The 22,844-nt window shown below is 38.5% G+C and overlaps 1 protein-coding gene across 1 annotated transcript in view; it reads right to left on the bottom strand.

The window, feature by feature from the left end:
* Window positions 1-22,844, bottom strand: part of UNC13B (unc-13 homolog B) — a 279,025-nt gene that overhangs the window by 17,664 nt on the left and 238,517 nt on the right. The window lies entirely within an intron of this gene.

Genomic DNA, 22,844 nt, shown 5'->3' on the forward strand with positions numbered 1-22,844 from the left:
TAGTGAGCCTGTTACCATGTTATGAACAAACAAATCATATATATATATAATCAATAGATCTTTCTCCCCTGAACGAAACATTCCTATAGTCTCTTTGGTTCTTCCTTGGTTCAGCAAGCAATTGCTGGGTTCTTGGCAGGTTCAGGCCCTGTGCTAGGTCCTAGGGTTACGAGATGAGGAAAACATCATCCTGACCATCTTGGTACTCCTATTCCTAGTAGGAAAGACAAATATAAAATAAAATTTCAATCTAATGTAACGACAGAGATACAGGTTGGAGGTGCACAGAAGAGGGGATGGAAGTCAGGGAAAGTAGGACATAGAGGTATTCCTGGAGGAGATGCCTTAGTTATTTGGATGATATGGATTAAGTGCTTCCCAATTCTCTTAACCCTGTGTATTATACCAAGAAATATAGAATTTAGCCCGAAGACTGACAGAGCTCCTAAGCTTTCTGCCCTTAATGCTTCTAGTAATTCTTAGGTAATGTCTCCACAGAATTTGCCCCCTCAGAGAGTGGGCCGTAGCAACCCCTCTGCCTCTGAGTTGTATTGAATATCTACTTTAAAGCTCTTCTGGCCCTTTAAGGTCCTCCTTGGCCCATGGCTCCCAAGATTAAAAAGAAACTTCTTTCCTTGGCCCTCAAAAATTCTATCCTAGGCTACCGACTCCTACTCTGATCTTGAACTACTTGATTCACTCCTCCAAGAGGAGTCTCTGGCTCCAGATCCTAGAAACCCAACTCTGCAATTGTTCAAGTTTATTTTATTTTTTTTTTTGAGCTATGATTCATATAAAATTCACCCCCTGGAAGTGTACAATTGAATGGCTTTTAGTATATTCATGGTTATGCAACCATCGTCATTAATTCCAGAACATATTCATCACCCCCAAAGACACCTCATACCTGTACTCTCAATTCTCACCTCTCCTTTCAGTCCCTGGTGGACACTAATCTATTCTCTGTGGATTTGTCTATTTTGGACATTTTACATAAACGGAAGCATAAAATATGTGGTCTTTTGAAAGTGGTTTCTTTCACTTAGAATAATGTTTCCAAGGTTCATTCACGTTGTAGTACGTATCAGTATTTCATTCCTTTTTACATCTGAACAATATGTCAATGTTTGGATGTACCACATTTTACTTATCTATTCATCCATGATGGGCATTTGGTTTGTTTCCACCTTTTAGCTACTGTGAAGAATATGGCTATGAACAACCATGTACAAGTTTTTTGTGTAAACATGTTTTCATTCCTCTTTATATACCTAGGAGTAGAATCAATAGGTCAAATGGTAACTTTATGTTTAATTTTTTGAGCAACTGCTAAACAGTTTTCCACAGTATCTGTACTATTTTACATTCCCTCCTCACAATGTATGAGTGTCCCAATTTCTCCACATTCTCTCCAGCACTTGTTATTGCTTATGCTTTTTACTTTAGCAATTTTAAAGGCTGTGAAATAGTATCTCACTGTGGTTTTGATTAGCATTTCCCTAATGACTAATGATGATGTTAAGTATCTTTTCATGTGCTTACTAGCTATTTGCATATTTTTTTTGAAGAAATGTCTATTCAGATTATTTGACCATTTTTTAAAAATTTCAACTTCTGTTTTACAGATGGGGGTGCATGTGCAGTTTTGTGGCATAGGTATATTGCACCCACAACCCCTCCCCCTCTAGTAGTCCACAGTGTCTACTGTTCCCCTGTTAATGTCTTTGACCATTTTTAAATTGCGTTGTCTCTTTATCACTGAACTGTAAGAGTTCTTTATATATTCTGGATAGAAGGCCCTTATCAAATATATGATTTGCAAATATTTTGTAATATTTGGAATATTTGCAAAACCATTCTGAGTTGTCTTTTCATTTTCTCGATAGTTGGCTTTGAAGCAACAAAGTTGTTTATTTTGATGAAGTCCTATATGAATTTTCTTTGGTCACTTGTGTTTTTGGTGTCATAGTTTAGAAACCATTGCTAATCCAAGGTCATTAGAATTTACTCCTATTTCTTTTTCTAAGAGTTTTATAGCCCAGATGCAGTGGCTCACACCTGTAATCCCAGCACTTTGGGAGGTTGAGGCAGGAGGATTGCTTGAGCCCAGGAGTTCAAGATCAATCTGGGCAACATAGTGAGACCCCATCTCTACAAAAACTAAAATTAGGCATGATGGTGCAGCCTGTGATCCTAGCTATTCAGGAGGCTGAGGTGAGATGATCACTTGAGGCCAGGATTGAGGCTGGCCAATGAGCCATGATTGCACCACCACACTCCAGTCGGGGCAGCAGAGCAAGACTCTGTCTCCAAAAATAAATAAATAAATAAAATTAAAAAGAGTTTTATAGTTTTAGCTCTTACGTTTAAGTCTTTGATCTATTTTGCATTAATTCTTGAATATGGTGTGAAATAGGGGTCCGTTTTTATTTTTATATTTTTGTATGTGTATATCCAGTTCTACCAGCACCATTTGTTGAAAAGACTATTCATTTCCCAATGAATAGTTTTAATGTCCTTGTTAAAAATCAATTGACCATATGCATTTTCTGTATCTACTGAGATAATGAGGTTTTTATCCTTCACTCCGTTAATGTGGTATATCACATTGATTAATTTGCATATGTTAAGTGATCTCTGCATCCTAGAGATAAGACCCACTTGGTCATGATATATGATTCTTTTACTGTGATACTGAATTTATTTGCTAGGATTTTGTTGAGGATTTTTGCTTCTATCAGAAGTATTGGCCAATAATTTTCTTCTCTTGTAGTGTCTTTGTCTGGCTTTGGTATCAGAGTAATGCTGGCATGATAAAATGAGTTGAAAGTGTTCTCTCTTTTTCAATTTTAGGAAGAGTTTAAGAAGGACTAGTGTTAATTATTTTTTAAATGTTTGATAGAATTAACCTGTGAAGCCATCTGGTCCTGGGCTTTTCTTTGTTGGGAGGTTTTGTTTTTCTTTTTGTTTTGAGACAGAGTCTCACTCTGTCACCCAGGCTGGAGTGCAGTGGCACGATCTCAGCTCACCGCAACCTCCCTGGTTCAATAAATTCTCCTGCCTCAGCCTCCCAAGAAGCTGGGATTACAGGCGCCTGTTATCACGCCTGGCTAATTTTTGTATTTTTAGTAGAGATGGGGTTTCACCATGTTGGCCAGGCTGGTCTCAAACTGCTGACCTCAAGTGATCTGCCTGCCTCGACCTCCCAAAGTGCTGGGATTATAGGCATGGGCCACCGCACCCGGCCTGCTGGGAGGTTTTTGATTACTAATTCGATCTCCTTACTTATTAGTCTGTTCAGATTTTTTCTTTGTTAATCAGGCATGGTAGGTTGCATGTCTCTAGGAATTTATCCATTTCTTCTAGGTTATTCAATTTGTTGGCATATAACTTTATAATAGTCTCTTGTGATCCCTTTTATTTTTGTGGCATCAGTTGTACATTTTCTCTTTCATTTTGGATTTTAGAGTCTTTTAAAAATAAAAGTTTACTTAAGGGTTTGTCAATTGTGTTTATCTTTTCAATAAACCAATTCTTAGTTTCATTAATTTTTTGTGTTTTTCTATTCTCCATTTTATTTATTTTTACTCTAACTCCTTCCTTCTGCTAACTTTGGGCTTAATTTGTTCTTTTCCTAGTTCCTTAAGGTATAAAGGTAGGTTGTTTAATTGAGATCTTTCTTTTTTTTTCCTTAATGTAGGCATTTATTGCAATAAACTTTTCTCTTAGAACAACTTTTGCTGCATCCCGTAAGTTTTGTTATGTTTCCATTTGTATAAAGGTATTTTTATTTCACCTTTTGGATTTTTTTTTCATTCGTTGGTTGTTATTCTAGTTTCATGCCATGTGGTTAGGAAAGATACTCAATATACTTTCAATCTTTTTACATTTGCTAAGACATGTTTTGTGGCCCAAAATATGATTTATACTGGAGAACAGATCCATGTGCACTTGAAAAGAACAATATATTCTGCTGTTTGGGAATGGAATGTTCTGTGTATATCTGTTAGGTCCATTTGTTCATAGTGTTATTCAAGTCCACTGTTTCCTTGATTCTCTTTCTGAATGATTCTATTGTTGAAAGAGGATTATTGAGGTTCTCTACTTTACTGTACTGCTGTCTATTTCTCCCTTCAGTTCTGTTTATCTTTGCCTTATATACTTAAAGTAATTATAGATAGGTAAGTATTTACCATTGCCATTTTGTTAATTGTTTTCTGAGTGTTTTGTAGTTCCTTTGTTCCTCTCTTGCTGTATTCCTTTGGCCTTATACATTTAAGTGTTCTGTTGTTGGATGCATTTATATTCACTAGTGTTATATCCTATTTATGAACTGGCCCCTTTATCATTAAATAATGACCTTTCTGTCTTTTATGACAGATTTTTCTGACATAAGTATAGCCACCCTTTCCCTCTTTTGGTTACCATTTGCACGGAGTATCTTTTTACATCCCTTCACTTTCAGCCTATGTATGTCCTTAAAGTTAAAGTGACTCTCTTGTGGGCAGCATATTGTTAGATCTTATTTTTTTGTTTTGTTTTGTTTTTTCATTCAACCATTCTAGTCAGTCTTTTGATGGGAGAATTCAATCTATTTACATTTAAAGTAATTATAGATAGGTATTTACTATTGCCATTTTGTTGTTTTCTGAGTGTTTTGTAGTTCCGTTGTTCCTTTCTTGCTGTCTTCCTTTGTGATCTGATGACTTTTGTAGTGGTGTGCTTTGATTCCTATCTTTCTCTTTTCTGTATCTACTAGAGGCTTTTTCTTTGTGGTTACCATTTGTACAAATTGTGACCAAGATGAAACTGGGATGTTCAGCTAGGTTTACCCAAGGATTTGAGAGTAAACAGATTTAGATTATATACACTAATTTGGATAGAGTTGACATTTTTGCAATATTAGCCCCCTATCTGGTAACATGCTATATTCCTGTGAGAGAGACAGAGAGATAGCTGTTGGTGTCCTCCTGGGATGCCACTGCTTTGTGCATGATGATCATGTCTATATAGTCAGCTTACCAGCAATACATAAGCAAATGGCTATGAGTCTTCTCTGGACTATGCTTACAACCCAGCTATGCAGCTTGTAGTTTGTTCTACTGTACTAGTACATTTCTTCCTTGTTATATTTTATTCTTGTGATTATTAGGATGAATGATTACTGGATGATTACTAGTTGAATAAACATGGGAGAAGTTTTATACTTACGTGAGATGGGATTGATATATTTTGTGGAGCTTTATTTTGACTGGTTAGTGGCTTATTTACAACTGCGTGATACAAGGGCTTCTGCTAATCATTGAAGCTCAGCTTCTCCGAAGCAGTGGAATATACATAGCTCAGATAATTTAGTCACATCTAGGATTTAGAGCTGGTGTATGGCCTATGCCCTTTGTGCAGGGACTTTCTCAAGGGGCACAGATAGCTACCTGATTAAGGCAGGGTACCAGAGAAGTACTGATGTTTCTACTAGTGTTGAGATTCTCCAGTCCTTGGACAGGCTATGTTCATACTCAGTATATTAACGGATTAGTGAATAAAATCAGTTTCTCCTATGCCATTTATCCCGTCAGACAAGTAAAACCTCTCTATTTGTTTAAAAATATTATTTTATAACTCTTGACAAAGTTATAATATTTTCTTACTGGATTTCACATTTCTTATTAAATTTAATCCTAAATATCCCTGATTATTTTTTAACCTAACAAGGGTCTAACAGCCTCTGCCAGTAACTTATCTGGGTAAAACAGGCCATTCTCTCACTAGTTCTGAAGGATACCTGGGGTTCAGCCTCTACACAACAACCGAATACTGAACACATATCTCCCTCTTTGAGTTGAAGAGTAAAGTAAAGCAGTAGATCTCAAGGTTCAGAGCCTGAGTTGCTAAAGACAAATTGAGACTCCAAAGTAGGGGCAGGATTAACCTTCACCTTGTTCTGGCTCTTTGATGACAGACCTGCCATGAAGAAAGAAGAAGGAGAAAGGAAAGTAGGATTTTCACCAGAAGAAGAGGAATTGGGGGCTAGAAAGCGAGATTTCCTAAGAGGTCTACGATGAAGAAAAAGAAGGAATGATGAGAAAAGTGGTTAAAACATCACTTTGCACAACCATCTAAGAGAATAAACTAAATGTTTGAGAGAGAAAAACGGCAGGTTGTAAGGAAAGTAACCAGTCTTGTTTGAGATCATAAAGGCAGGAAGAAAGTTTTCAGACTGGATAATAAAGATTAATTCAAGATTCCCTGGGGCATGTAAATACTGTGAGAGAAGACTGGGTGACTAAGTGTTTTCCCCATTACTTGTTAATTCAAAGGTTATTCCTGTTTGGCTGAAACAAGAATGGCAAAATGTGAATTATGGGTGAGAGGTTAGAATGACAGAAGGTTGGAAATTAGTTGAGACAAGGAGAGTCTAGGAAATAGTCTAGTTGAAGAAGTCCTAGCTATGGAACTCAAGGGGACAAACACCTACTTCTAGCCACTGGTGACTGTGGAAAATTCATTCTCCATTAGGAACTGAGGGTTGAATCTACAGCCTATTCAAAGACTGGTTTCAAAGGACCTGTCCTAAAAGCTGGCCTGGGCATGGTGAAATAACTGAACTAAAAGGGCCAGACATCTTAGTGAAGTGAGGCAACCTGGTGTTATAAAATGTGCAGTAGACTTAAAGTTAAAAAATATAGCAAGCTCCCATAGTGGTTAAGAACACAGACAATTGAGTCAGGCTGTCAGGGTTCAAATCTTAGTCTTCTACTTCAGAGCCTGAGTTGGCAAAGACAGATTGAGACTCCAAAGTCAGGGCAGGATTAACCTTCACCTTGTTTTGGTTCTTTGATGACAGACCTGCCACAAAGAAAGAAGGAAAAAGGAAAGTAGGATTTTCACCAGGAGGAGAAGAGGAATTGGGGGCTAGAAAGCCAGATTTCTTAGCCTTGAGAAAGTAACTTAACCTGAGATTCATTTTATTTTTCTGTAAGATGGAAATGTTAATAATATCTACTCATAAGGTTATTGGGAGGATTAATGAGTTAAGGCACACAAAATATTTGAAAACAATTCCTAATAATTAAAAATGCTCAGGACATTTTAGCTATTCTAGACTGGACTCTGCAACTAAATTGTTAAGCGACCTAGGGCAAGTCACTTTTCATTTCTTGGCTTTAGTTTCTTCATGTGTAAAATGGGGTAGTAAAACCTACTGTATATGCTAATAGGGCTAAATGAGATGATAAATGTAAAGCGCCTATCTGATTCCTGATAAATCAAAAGTACACATTTTCAACCTGAGAAAAGGTGAATGAAAAATAAATAAAAAATAAGAACCACACAAAAGTACATATTAGGCTGGGTGCAATGGCTCATGCCTGTAATACCAACACTTTCGGAGGCCAAGGTGGGAGGCTCACTTGAGGCCAGGAGTTCAAGACCAGCCTGGTCAAGGTAGCGAGACCCTGTCTCTACAAAAAAAATTTTTTTAATGTAGCTGGCATGGTGCCACACACCTGTAGTCCTAGCTACATGGGAGGCTAAGGTGGAAGAATCGCTTGAGCCCAGGAGTTGGAGGCTGCAGTGAGCTTGATCATGCCACTGCACTTCAGCCTGAGTGACAGAGGGAGACCCTGCCTCTAACAACAACCAAAAAAAGAGTACACATTAAATGTTATATTCTGTTATTTATCTTATAATATGTCAAGGAGATTCCATATGCATCATTGATATAGTTGTCTGTGCCCAAAATAGATTTTGAACCTTCAGCTACCTTCTGTGGATGCACTAGGCTAATCCAGGTAGCGGAAAAGGAAGTGTACAAAAGCCATAGTCTAGTGAGGAGAATTCTGTCTACCTGGTAAAAAGGTAGTAGAATTCTCAAAATAGAAGAAGCCTCTGTTAAAGGATATAATGCTTAGAGTTTTGACTCAAATGCCAGGGTGAAAGACTTAGCTCTTATGCAATATATGTAATACCACCTCAGGTTTTAGGGGTTAAAGCTACAGAAGATTGGCAATTATCCTAGCAAGGAAATGGCAGAACCTAAAATGGAAAATGAACTCTGTAAGATGAAACAAAAGAAAGTAGCACGCTGAAATTTAAGTAACCAGGAAAAGAAGGAGGAGGGCAGAAAAGGAATGAAGGCCAGTTAGTCAGGTGGCAATCAGGCTTAGGAGATTCTGAACAAATATTTCCTTGCTCACAATGGTGAATTGATCACAAATGGGATTTTCCAGCTAATGCAAGAACAATGAGGTGATCTTCTGGAGTGCAAGTCTCTTAACTACTGGATTAGTCAAGGCTTACCCTCCATATACTACTATACTCACAGTTCCATTAAGCCCAGGTGCTGGCAGGGCAAATTTAGCAATGACCCCTTGCTGTAGTTCCAGATTAGCAGGCCTAGGTGATTTCAGCCAAGTCATTTAATGGCTGTCATAGAAATCTCCTTTTCCTGTCTCTAAAAATAAGTGAAGATAGCTGCAAGGGGAAGGATAAAGGGCTAATTTCAGGTCAGATTAGTTGGAGACAGTTACGGTTTGGCTGTGACCCCACCCAAAATCTCATTTTAAATTGTAATCCCATAATCCGCACGTGTCAAGGGTGGGACCACGTGGAGGTAATTGGATCACAGGGGTGGTTTCCCCCATGCTGTTCTCATGATAGTGAATGAGTCTCATGAGATCTGATTTTATGTCTCTGGCATTTCCCCTGCTTGCACTCATTCTCTCTCCTGCTACCCTGCCAAGAGGTGCCTTCTGCCATGATTGTAAGTTTCCTGAGGCCTCCCCAGCCATGTAGAAACTGTGTATCAATTAAACCTCTTTTCTTTATAAATTACCCAGTCTTGGGTATTTCCTTACAGCAGCATGAGAACGAACTAATACAGAGTCAGTCTGCATTAAGAATACTGGAATTTCTCACACAGATTCCAAATGATCACAATTTATCCTATGGTAGTCAAATAACAATCTAAAACATTACAGCTATCAGTAGATTTTAGCTAACCACATGGCTTAAAGTCTTGAATACACAAGAAAATTTATTTTTCATCTCTCCAGACTTCATTTCTGAGATATCTGGAGCATAACCACCAGATATTTCCATGTAAGGAATGGTAAAATGACTAGGCATGGTGGCTTATACCTGTAATCCCAGCATTTTGGGAGGCTGAAGGGGGAGGACTGCTTGAGCCCAGGAGTTCAACACCAGCCTGGGCAACACAGCAAGACACCATCTCTTAAAAAAAAAATGTATGGTAAGAAGAACAACTAAATGATGTAGCAGAGAGTCATCACAGAAAAGGCCAGTATCCATGGCCCTGCAGAAAGGGCAGTAACTAATTTGCTTTCTCACCACCATTTCATTATGTGTTTCTGGTTCAGTCTACCCACAGCTACATCCCATGGTTTATATTTAACTTACTTATCCTACTTACTTACAATACCAGCATTCTCCCACTAAACAAAGAGCTCCTTATAGGCAGAGACCATGAGATCAGCTTTTTTAGATGCCACATATGAGTCAGATCATGCAGTATTTGTCTTTCTGTGTCTGGTTTATTCACTTAACATAATGTTCTCCAGATTCATCCATGTTGTTGCAAAATGACAGGATTTACCTCTTTTTTTATGGCTGGATAGTATTGTGGTTACCAGGGGCTGGGAGGCTGATGAGGGAGGAGTTGGGGAAATGTTGATCAAAGGTACAAATTTCAGTTAGATAGGAAGAATAAGTTCCAGAGATCTATTGTACAACATGGTGACTATAATAAATAACAATACATTGTATTCTTGAAAAATTCAAAGAGTAGATTTTAAGTGCTCTCAACATAAAAATGACAACTATGTGAGGTAATGTATATGTTAATTAGCTTGATTTAACCATTCTGGAAGGGGTTTTGTGTGTGTGTGTGCATTTCAAAACATGTTGTACGCAATAAACATATATAACTTCATGTTAATTAAAAAAACCATTAAAATATTTCAGTAGCTTTTGAGGTACAAGTGATTTTGGTTACATGGATGCATTATATAGTGGTGAATTCTGAGATTTTGGTGCACCCATCACCCAAGCAATGTACACCATACCCAATATGTAGTTTTTTATTCCTCACTCCATTTGCACCCTCCCCCTTCTGAGTCTCCAAAGTCCATGTTACCACTTTGTATGCCTTTGTGTACTCATAGCTTAGCTCTCACTTATAAGTGAGAACATATAGTAGCTAGTCTTCCATTCCTGAGTTACTTCACTTAGAATAATGTCCTCCAGCTCCACCCACGTTGCTGCAAAAGACATTATTTCATCCCTTCTTATGGCTGAGTAGTATTCCATGGTGTATATATACCACATTTTCTTTATCCACTCATTGGTTGATGCGCACTTAGGTTGGTTCTGTATCTTTGCGACTGTGAACTGTGAACTGTCTTTTTTACATAATTACTTCTTTTCTTTGAGTAGATACCCAGCAGTAGGACTGCTGAATCAAATGGAAGATCTATTTTTAGTTCTTTAAGGAATCTCCATACTGTTTTCCATGGAGACTGTACTAATTTACATTCCCACCAGCAGTGTATAACCCAAATACTTACAACCACATCCTTCTCTTTTCACCATATCCATACCAACATCTGTTGTTTTTTGGCTATTCTTGTAGGAGCAGTGTGGTATATCATTGCAGTTTTAATTTGCATTTCCCTGATGATTAGTAATGCTGAGCATTTTTTTCATGTTTGTTGGACATTTGTATATCTTCTTTTGAGAAATGTCTATTCATGTCATTTGCTCACTTTTTGATGGGATTATTAGTTTTTTTCTTGCTGATTTGTTTGAGTTTCTTTTCTTTTTTTTTTTTTTCAGGCTGTCTGAATTCTTTATTTTATTTTATTATTATTATACTTTAAGTTTTAGGGTACATGTGCACAATGTGCAGGTTAGATTCTGGATATTAGTCTTTTGATGGATGCAGGGTTTACAAATATTTCCCCCCATTCTGTAGGTTATCTGTTTACTCTGATGATTATTTCTTTTGCTGTGCAGAAGCTTTTTAGTTTAATTAGGTCCCATTTATTTGTTTTTGTTGCATTTGCTTCTGGGATTTTAGTCATGAATTCTTTGCCAAGGCCTATGTTCAAGAGAGTTTTTCCAAGGTTATCTTCTAGAATTTTTATGGTTTCAGGTGTTGGATTTAAGTCTTGATCCATCTTGAGTTGACTTTTGTATACGGTGAGAGATTGGGATCTAGTTTCATTCTTCTACATGTGGCTAACCAGTTTTCCCAGCACCATTTATTAAATAGGGTGTCCTTTCCACAATTCATGTTTTTGTACGCTTTGTCAAAGATCCGTTGGTTGTAAGTATTTGGCTTTATTTCTCTGTTCTCTATTCTGTTCCATTGGTCTATGTTCCTACTTTTATACCAGTACTATGCTGTTTTGGTAGCTATAGCCTTGTAGTATAATTTGAAGTCTGGTAATGTGATGCTTCCAGGTTTGTTCTTTTTACTTACAATTGCTTTGGCTATTCAGGGTCTTTTTTGGTTCCATATAAATTATAGAATTGTTTTTCCTAATTTTGTGAAAAATTATGCTGGCATTTTGATAGGACTTGCATTGAATCTGCAGATTGCTTTGAGCACTGTGGTCATTTTCACAGTATTGATTCTTCTAATCCATGAGCATGGGATGTGTTTCCATTTGTTTGTATCATCTATGATTTCTTTCAGCATTGTTTTATAGTTCTCCTTGTAAAGATCTTTCACCTCCTTAGTTAAATATATTCCTAGGTATTTTATATTTTTTGCAGCTGTTTTAAAAGGGATTGAGTGTTCTTGATGCGATTCTTAGCTTGGTGGTTGTTGGTGTACAGTAGTGCTACTGATTTGTGTACACTGATTTTGTAACTTGAGACTTTTCAAAATTTGTTTATTAAATCTAGGAGTCTTCTGGAGGAGTCTTCAGGGTCTTCTAGGTATATGACCACATCACCAGTGAATGGAGATAGTTTGATGTCCTCTTTCCAACTGAGATGCCCGTTATTTCTTTCTCTTGCCTGACTGCTCTGGCTAGGACTTCCTAATGGACTATGTTGAATAGAAATGGTGAAAGTGGGCATCCTTGTCTTGTTCCAGTTCTCAGGGGGAATACTTTCAACTTTTCCCCTTCAGTATGATGTTGACTGTGGGTTTGTTATATATGGCTTTTATTATTTTGAGGCAAGTCCCCTTCTATACCCAGTTTATTGAGAGTCTTTATCACAAAGAGATGCTGGATTTTATCAAATGTTTTTTCTGCATCTATTGAGATGATCATACTTTTTTTTTCTTTTGAGACGGAGTCTTGCTCTGTTGCCAAGCTGGAGTGCAGTGGCACAATCGTGGCTCACCACAACCTCCGCCTCCCGTGTTCAAGTGATTCTCCTGCCTCAGCCTCCTGAGTAGCTGGGACTACAGGTGCATGCCACCATGCCTGGCTAATTTTTGTATTTTTAGTAGAGATGGGATTTCACTATGTTGGCCAGGCTGGCCTTGAACTCCTGACCTCATGATCCACCCACTCCTTGGCCTCCCAAAGTGTTATATTACAGGCATGAGCCACCGGGCCCGGCCAATCATATGTTTTTAATTCTGTTTATGTGATGTGTCACGATTATTGACTTCCATATGTTAAACCATCCCTGCATCCCTGGGATGAAACCCACTTGATTATGGTAGGTTTGATCAACCCACTTGATCTTTCTGATGTGCTGTTCGATTTGGTTAGCTAGTATTTTGTTGATGATTTTTGCATCTATGTTTATCAGGGATATTGGTCTGTACTTTTCTTTTTTTTAAATGTTCTTTCCTGGTTTTGGTATCAGGGTGATACTGGCTTCATAGAATGTTTTAGGGAGGATTACTTCTTTCTCAATCTTTTGAAATATTTCAGTAGAATTGGTACCAATTCTTCTCTTAATGTCTGGCAGAATTCACATTAGAATCCATCTGGCCCTGGGCTTTTTTATTGTTAGCAATTTTAAAAAATTACTCATTCAATCTCACTGCTTGTTATTGGTCTGTTCAGGGGACCTATTTCTTCCTGACTTAATCTAGGAGAGTTCTAAGTTTCCAGGAATTTATCCATTTCCTCTAGATTTTCTAGTTTGTGTGCATAGAGGTGTTGTTAGTAGTCTCAAATGATCTTTTATGTTTCTGTGGTGTCAACTGTAATATCTCCATTTTATTTCTAATTGAATTTATTTGAATTTTCTCTTTTCTTGGCTAATCTAGCTAATAGTCTATCAATTTTATCTTTTCAGAGAACCAGCTTTTTTTTCATTTATCTCTTGCATTTTTTTGTTTGAATTTCATTTAGTTCTGCTCTGATTTTTATTATTTCTTTTCTTATGCTAGCTTTGGGTTTAGTTTGTTCTTGTTTCTCTAGTTCCTTGAGGTGTGATATTAGATTGTCAACTTGTGATCTTTCCGACTTTTTGATGCAGGCATTTAGCACTATAAACTTTCCCATTAGCACTTTTTTTTTTTGCCGTATCTCAAGAGGTTTTAATAATCTGTGTCACTACTGTCATTCATTTAAAAGAATTTTTAAATTTCCATCTTGATTTCATTGTTAACTCAAAAATAATTCAGGAGCAGATTGTTTAATTTCCATGTATTTGTATAGTTTTGAGGGTTTCTTTTGCAGTTAATTTCTACTTTTATTCCACTGTGGTCTGAGAAAATACTTGATATAATTTTGATGTTTATAAATTTATTAAGACTTGTTTTGTGGCCTATCATATGGTCTATCTTGGAGAATGTTAAATGTATTGATGAGAAGAATGTATATTGTGCATATCTTGGATAGAACATTCTGTAAATATCCGTTAGGTCCATTTGTTCGAGTGTCATTTGAAGTCAATTTTTTTTGTTGTTGTTGTCTTTGTCTTGATGATCTCTCTAGCACTGTCAGTGGAATACTGAAGTTCCCCATTATTATTATGTTGCTATCCATCTCATTTAGTAGGTCTAGTGGTAACTGTTTTACGAACCTGGGAGCTCCAGCGTTAGGTGCATATAAATTTAGGATTGTAATACCTTCTTGTTGGATTGAGCCTTATATCATTGTATAATGACCTTGTCTTTTTTTCACTGTTGTTGCTTTAAGGTCTATTTTATTTTAGATAAGAATAGCCACTCCTGCTTGCTTTTGGTTTCCATTTACATGGAGTATCTTTTTCTACCCCTTTACCTTGAGTTTATATAAATCCTTACATGTTAGGTGAATCTCTTGCAGACAGCAGATATTTGGTTTGTGATTTTTTTTAATCCATTCTGCCAATCTGTATCATTTAAGTGGAACATTTAAGCAACTTATATTTAACATTAATATTGAGATGTGAAGTACTGTTCCATTCATCATGTTGTTACCTAGATACTTTGTATTTTTCATTGTGTTATTGTTTCATAGGTTTTGTTAGTTTTATGCTTTCAAGAGGTTCTATTTTGCTGCCTATCAAGTTTTTGTTTCAAGATTTAGAACTGTTTTTAGAATTTCTTGTAGGGCTGGTATGGTAGTGACAAATTCCCTCAGCATTTGTCTGAAAATAACTTTATTTCTCCTTCATTTATGAAACTTAATTTTGCTAGATACAAAATTCTTGGCTGACAGTTATTCTGTTTAAGGAGGTTAAGATAGGACCCCAATCCCTTCTGGCTTATAGGGTTTCTGCTGAGAAGTCTTCTGTTAGTCTGATGGGTTTTCCTTTATAGGTTAACTGATGGTTTTGTCTCACTGCTCTTAGAATTCTTTCCTTCACATTGACTTTAGATAGATAGCCTGATGACTATATGCTTGGTGATGTCCTTTTTGCAAGGAATCTCCCAGGATTTCTTTATGCTTCTTGTATTTAGATCATCTAAATCTCTAGCAAGGTCAGAGAAGTTTTCCTCATTTATTCCTTCAAATAAGTTTTCCAAACTTTTTGCTTTTTCTTCTCCTTCAGGAACATCAATTATTCTTAGGCTTGGCCATTTTACTTAATTCCATATTTTTGGAGACTTTGTTCATTTATTTTTATTCTTTTTTATTTTTTCTGATTGGGTTAATTTGAAAGCCTTGTCTTCAAGCTCTGAAATTCTTTCTTCTGGTTGTTCTAGTCTATTTTGAAATCTTTCCATTACATTTTGTAATTCCCTAAATGTGTCTTTCATTTATGGAAGTTCTGATTAGCTATTCTTCAAGATCTCTATCTCTTTAGAAAATTTTTCATTCATATCCTGAATTTTTTTTTTTTTTTAATTTCTTTGTGTTGGCTTTCACCTTTCTCTGGTATCTCCTTGTACTCAAGGAAATAATCAAAGCTTAATAATCAACCATTCGAATTCTTTATCTGGTATTTCATCTTGGCTGGGTGCGGTGGCTCACACCTGTAATCCCAGCACTTTGGGAGGCCGAGGCGGGTGGATCACCTGAGGTCAAGAGTTCGAGACCAGCCTGGCCAACATGGTGAAACCTCTTCTCTACTAAAAATACACACACAAAAATAGCTGGGAGTGGTGGCACACACCTGTAGTCCCAGCTACGTGGGGAGGCTGAGGCAGGAGAATCGCTTGAACCCAGGAGGTGGAGGTTGCAGTGAGCCAAGATCACGCCACTGCACTCTAGCTTGGGTGACAGAGGGAGACCCCGTCACAAAAGAAAAAAAAAATTCATCTTTGTTTGGATCCATTGCTGGAAAGCTAATGTGATCTTTTGGGGGTGCTACAGAACCCTGTTTTGCCATATTACCAGAATTATTTTTCTGGTTCCTTCTCTTTTGGGTAGACCATTTCTTCTAGTTATTATAGAATTATTTTGATTGTGTTTTTTAAAAATTTCTTTTTATCCTCTTAAGGATCTGACTTTAATGTTTACTGTAGCCTAATTCGGCTCTTGGTGCTTTCAGGGGTGAAGATTCTACGTAAGTTCCTTGGTTATTGGGAGTCTTTGTATGATGGCCTTCTCAGATGCTAGTTTGTAGTAACAATGTGCACAGTGTGTGCACAAGTTTACTGTCTCACAGGGGATTGGAACAGCAGAATTCTCTTGAAGCTTACTTATTTCATTCCCCTGTGGTATACACCTTTTTGTTACTTATTTTTCCCTAGTATTTTATTCACTGGTTGAACAGTCTGGGCTTCAGGCCAGCAGAGGAGGTATCCCTGTGTAGAAACCAGTTGTGGCTGAAGCACGTGGGTAAATGCAGTACCCAATGGTGGGCAGAGGTCCCAACTTTGTCAGAGGTGGCTGGGGGAGCTCTCAGTGAGAAACACTGAGGTTTTTTCAGGGGGAAGGGTGGGAGCCACCTCAGCTCCCCTGCCAGGCCAGCAGGACACACTCCTGACCGTGTTCTAGCTATTCAGATCAGACAGGTACCTCTTTTCATGTGCAGGAATGTTGATGTTCCAAGTAAGGAAGAATTGCGACTCTACCTCTTGTGCAAGCCTGAACCTGGAGAGTGCTCCTCCTATGGGGATACAGCCACCTTGAAGTGTTCCAGAAACGCTATGCATAGATGCACTCACACCAAGCTCCCATGGGAGAAGCCCCAGCTGTGTCCGCAATGGTGGATGAGGGGGAAAAGAAGTCCCCTTCTCTGAGACTCTCAGAGCCAGGCTTGGTGCCTGGCTGTTGGAGTAGAGCTGCAGACTTTCCCTGCTAAGCCCAGCACTGCAACTGCGCCCCTGCTGAAAGAAACTTCCACCAGCAGAAAGATCTGGGACTCAGGGCCTACCATCCAGAGTCTTTTGTCCCATGGGGTATTCCCTTGATGTAGTATACTCCCCTTTCTCCTAGAAGTAGGAGTCCCTGAGAGCCAGACTATTGTGAATTCTGTTGCTCTTCTGGATCTAGCCACCTAGAGGGGCTGCCGCACTCCAGGCTGGTACTAGGGAATGTCTGCAAGGGATCCAGTGATATGACCTGTTCTCAAGTTTCCCAGAAGCAGGTACTAGCACTGGCTTTGATGGGGTTTGCAGGGGAGTGACACAGACTCTGTGAGATTCCTTGGTTACAGCTAGCCTTAGTGTGTTGGCTTTCTCAAATGCCAGTGGTACTAAGTAATGACCTGGTCACATGAACAGACTCAGGACCTCCTGGTCGGCTAGGGTGGTGCAGACAATGGTGATAGCTGAGGTCAGGCACAAGTTTCTTCCTTCCTGGGTGCAGTGTTATTCTACCTGGAGGTGCTATAATGGACTGTGTTGGCCTCTAGCCACGAGGTGGCACTTGGAAAAGAATACCAGCTGTGGTAGTAGTGGTGGGATTTGTGCTTGCCTTATATCTCCAGGGAGGGTATTCTGGTTTCTCAGGCAATGGGTAGGGCCATAAAGCTCGCCAAAGTTTCTGTCCTTTGTGTTAAGCTACCAGGGCGGGTGGAGGGGCAAAGCCAGGTGGAGGCTGGATAAGGCAGGTCTGTGCTCTGGCTCTCCACATGCAGGGCAAGCAGCGGCCCCTGTGGAGCTCAAGGGACAGTTCTCTGGCCACTGGGATATTATTCCAAGGAGAAGCATGGCTGTTTCTACTGTACAGAAGAGTTTGCACAAGGAGTAAGAGTAGCAGGTGGCAGTAAGCCCCACCCAGCTCTCATTAACATGACAAGACAGATCTGACACTCCCAGTAATCCACTAGCAGCAGCAAGCTAAGGTCCAGGCCATCTTGCTCAGAACTAAATATTGCCCCAGGCCATAAGCCTTCCCTGCAGAGATACTATGTGAGGTACTGCATATGTTAATTAGCTTGATATAACCATTCTAGAAGGTATGTATATATTTCAAAACATCATATTGTACACAATAAATACATACAATTTCATGTCAATTTATTTAAAAAAGTAGAGACCATGTTTTTTCTTTTCTTTAAATCTCTGTTAGCCTACTGCTTGGCTCAGCATTAGGCTCTGGATATAATAAAGATTTGCTGAATGAACAAGTACACAAGTGAAAAATGCTTAGAAACATGTTCTGCTAAATTGGGGTCAGATTGCTGTCTAAACTCCTCCAGTAGAGGACAATCGCCTCCTCTTTATGGGAAGATCTATATAATCACAGAACAGCTGGACTCAAAGAGGAGCCTCAGCTAAGGCTAATGGTTTGTTGACACTTCTATGCAAAAGTCAGCAAACCAGAGGATATTCAGCATGGCTGAAGAGGGTGTGTGGAATGCAGTGTTAAGAAGAGCTTTGAGAGGAAGCTCACTAAAGTCTGGAATGTCATGAAAAGTCCAGCTCCTGAGCTACTACTGATCTCCGGCACCTCTAAGTCTGACCATCCCCTAAAGCTTCATTAATTTTTCTGTCTGAGTTAAGCAAAAACAAGCCTAAAATTGTTCAGAAGATAAGAGCCTAAAGAAAATCAAAATAATCATAAAGGCTGTCCAATTTATTAACAAGGGTCCATAGAAGGTTGGTTTGGCTGGCACAATTTAGGACATGCTCAAAAACCAAAGGCCCTTTTCCCTACTCCCTTTACAGACCTTGGGCTTCTCCCTTTCTGTAGGGCAGAAGCTGACAGGAACATCCAGGCGGATGGAAATTGGGAGTTGTGCTTTCGTACTCTGACCACATTTGCAATCTGCGACCAATGATTTTTCATCAATGCAGTAAAGGTAAAATCAGTCTTGTATGACTGAACTGCTAGACATTACTTTCAGTGCTTCTCAATCATAAAACCTTCCCTGGGATAGGAGACGAGGGTTTGGGAGTTATATGAAAAGCCATCAGTTAGAAACAAAATGCCTTGGTGATGCTAAAAAAGCAATTTAAATCTAAAAGATTCAAACCTTAACCCCTTCTGTTTAGGGTTGCCAGATTTAGCAAATAAAACATTCAGATACAAGATAAGTATGTCCCAAATATCAGATGGGACACACATACTAAAAAGTTATTTGTTTATGCAGTGGCATGATCTCGGCTCACTGCAACCTCTGCCTCCTGGGTTCAAGCGATTCTCCTGCCTCAGCCTCCCGAGAAGCTGAGATTACAAGCACGCTCCACCACGCCTGGCTAATTTTTGTATTCTTACTAGAGACGGGGTTTCACCATGTTGGCCAGGCTGGTCTTGAACTCCTGATCTCAAGTGATCTGCCCACCTTGTCTTCCCAAAGTGCTGGAATTACAGGTGTGAGCCACCGCACCCGGCCACTGGGAACTTTTGATCTGTCTTTTCTAAACAACTTTATGAGATAAAATTTATAAACCATACAATTCACCTATTGAAAGTATAAAAATTAGTGGTTTTTAGTATGTTCACAGAGTTGTGTAACCTAAATGTCTACTTTTGTGTTTATTTAAATGCTCTTTTGTAGAGTATTCTGTTACTAAGACTCTGATTAACTTTCTACATGCCACAATATCTATGCCCTCTTCCTTCCTGGAGTTCTTTTTCTTTTTTTCCTTTTCTGTCCTTTCTTTTTAGTTTCTCCAACTTAGTTAGTTTCCATTTGTGATTACACTTTTTTCTTTTTATTAATTTTAAGAATTACCCAAAGTAATATAAAAATACATTTTCACTGTAAAAGATTCAAAAACAAAAATATATACAGAAAAAATTTAAAGTTTCCTTTTCTGTGCCTTCCACTCCTTTTCCTAAGGAAGCCACTATAAATAGATTGGTGTATATCCTTTGGGTCCCTTCCATTTCAAGGAATTTATACACAAATATTTATGTATATATACACATCTCTCTCTATATATATTTTTTATGAGATCCTACTAAATGTATTGCTCTGCAAGTTACCTTTTTCTTTTTACACTATGTATTGGTCATCTTCCCTTGTCAATACATATAGATTTACTCCAACCTTTTGAATTACTACCTAGTATTATTAAGCTACCTCTCGATAACTGTTGATAATTTTTATTGTTGTCTTGTGGTGGCGGTGGTGGTGGTGAAGATGGTATTTGCAGAAGTGTGTGGAAGGTAAAGGAAAGGGAAAGAAGAAATATAATAGTGGGACAGTTTTGCAAACTCTCTAGGACAGAGAGAACTCTGTAGGCACTATGCTAGGCAGACAATCTAGTGGAATCACACAACATAGATGTAAAACAGCAAAGCATGTCAAGGCATGGTGTACATAAGATGTTAAATGAATTGTAGAGACCCAAGATAATTAAAATTATATGTCCACACAAAAACTTTTACACATATGTTTACCGCAACATTATTCATAATACCCAAAAAATGGAAACAATTCAAATGTCTATCACCTGATGAAGAGATAAACAAATTGTGGTATATCCAAACACTGGAATAGTATTCCGCCATAAAAAGGATACATACTACAATAAGGATGGACCTTGAAAACACAAGTGAAGGAAGCCAGTAACAAAAGGTCACATTTTATATGACTCTATTTATATGTCAAGTCCAGAAAAATCCATTAATGGTTGCCAGGGGATAGGAGAGCAGAGGAAATAATTGAGAGTGAATGCTAACGGATATAGGGTTTCTTTCTGGGATGATGACAATGTTCTACAATTAAGTTATGGTCATGGTTTCAAAACTCTGAATATATTAAAAATCACTGAATTACACGCTTTAAAATGGTGTATTTTGTGACATGTTAATTGTATCTCAATAAGGCTATTATTTTAAAAAACTGGGCCAGGCATGGTGGCTCACACCTGTAATCCCAGCACTTTGGGAGGCCACTTGAGTGGCCTCCCACTCAAGTGGGTGGATCACTTGAGCCCAGAAGTTTGAGACCAGCCTGGGCAACATAGTGAGATCCCATCTCTATAAAAAAGTACAAAAATTAGCTGGGTGTGGTGGCATGTGCCTTTAGCCCCAGCTAGTTGGGAGGCTGAGGTGGGAAGATCACTTGAGCCCAGGAGGCTCAAGCAATGAGCCTCAAGTTGCAATGAGCCAAGGTCACACCACTTCACTCCAGCCTGGGCGACAGAATGAAACTCTGTCTCAAACAAACAAAAACTGTAGAACCCAAGCACTACAGGAATTCAAGAAGGAGAGATAAAGCGGGGCAGGGCAGTATTGTTGGAAAGAGCTTCATGGAGAAGGACTTGCACTAAACTCAAGAGATGAACACAGGTTAATTAGGTAGAGATGCAGGGGACAGTTTTGTAGGGAGGAAAAAGGACTTAATGAAAGGGTTGGCATTGAGACTAGACAAGTTGTATGATAGTACAGTAAGTACGAAAATCTGAAGGAGGCAGAAAACAAGAACTTCAAGTCAGGACTTTAATATTAGGATAATGGTATTAAATTTTATGTCAGAGAATCCTACAAAGATTTTGAGCAGGGGAAAATGTGATAAACTGGTATTTCAGAAACATTAATATGATAGATTTACAGGGGAACAGAGTGCAGACAGAAAGACCACTTAAAAGACGGCTGTAATAGTCAACACTTAAAATGATGAAAAGCTGAACTAAGAAGTGGTAGAAAATAGAAGGAGAGGCCCGGCATGGTGGCTCACGTTTGTAATCCCAGAACTTTGGGAGGCCAAGGCGAGTGGACCATTTGAGGTCAGGAGTTCAAGACTGGCCTGGCCAATATGGTGAAATCCCGTCTCTACTAAAAATACAAAACTTAGCTGGGCATGGTGGTGCGTGCCTGTAATCCCAGCTTCTTGGGAGGCTGAGGCATGAGAATCGCTTGAACCGGGAGGCGGAGGTTGCTGTGAGCTGAGATCGTGCCACTGCACTCCATCCAGCCTGGGCAACAGAGCAAGACTCTGTCTTAAAAAAAAAAAAGAAAAAAGAAAAAGAAAAGAAAATAGAAAGGAGAGGGTAGACAAGCAAGATGTTAGAACTGGCCAATATTTATGTACTATAGATTTTCCAACCAGAATAGGCCTGAAGATTCTGAATATTCAAAATAGTGTTACCTGCCAAATTATTGGGTTTAGCACTGTCGTTTTGTAAATTCAGTGGAATAGGCCAAAATCTTGGGTAAACCAGTATTAATTGCTTACTGCTCAAAATAGCAGAAGCAGTAACTCTACCTGCAATAGGTAGTCCTAGCCTACCTGTAGGGATTTACCAGGAAAACTGGTTTCAATTCTTTTTCCTTGGTAAAACGTTTGGCTTTTGAAATAACACATATTTATAGATGAAGTTCTTAATTATCTTTCTGATTGAAAGTGTCAAGCTCTTACAGATTATTTTTTACACATTTACCAGTGTTTATCATGTGGCAGATGCTGTCCTAAATGCTTTATAAATATTACCTAATTTAATCCTTACAGCAACCTTATGTGGTAGCACTTTTATTATTATCCCCATTTTACAGAGGAGGAACTGTAGCACAGAGAAATTAAGAGATTTGCCCAAGATAACGTGGTAAGTGGTGGAGCTAGGATTCAAACCTAGACAGTATGACTCCAGAATTCATGCTCTTGACTACTGTACTTCCCATATGGTATTTATTTCACTGCATTTATGGCAGATATTTTATATTTATTGGCTATTAAATATGCTGTTAATTAATGTTTCCCCTCGCTAAACCATAATCTCGCTAAGAGCAGAAATTCTGTCTAGTTTTGTTGCCATTGTATTGCCATACCTAGCACAATGGCTCGCACTTATTTAATAATCAATAAATATTTGTCGAATGAATTGATCAGTCTTTATTGATGATTATTACATTTTTCATTTGCCTGGAACTTACCACACCCTAAAGTATTCTGCACTCCATATTTTCTGTTCATAAGAATATGCAGAGCAGTTGATTATCTTCTGGGTTCTTTAGCCCTTTAGCTCTCCTGAGGGTAGCAGAGGACTCCCTGGTTTTCCTTTGGATGGAAGCTTCCTGACTTTCTACTTCTGGAACTAGGGCCAGTGTCCTTGACATGGGCTTCCTCCAGGATGAAATTGG

The sequence above is a fragment of the Pongo abelii genome, chromosome 13, assembly GCF_028885655.2.
Source record: "Pongo abelii isolate AG06213 chromosome 13, NHGRI_mPonAbe1-v2.0_pri, whole genome shotgun sequence".
Classification (NCBI taxonomy): Eukaryota; Metazoa; Chordata; class Mammalia; order Primates; family Hominidae; genus Pongo; species Pongo abelii.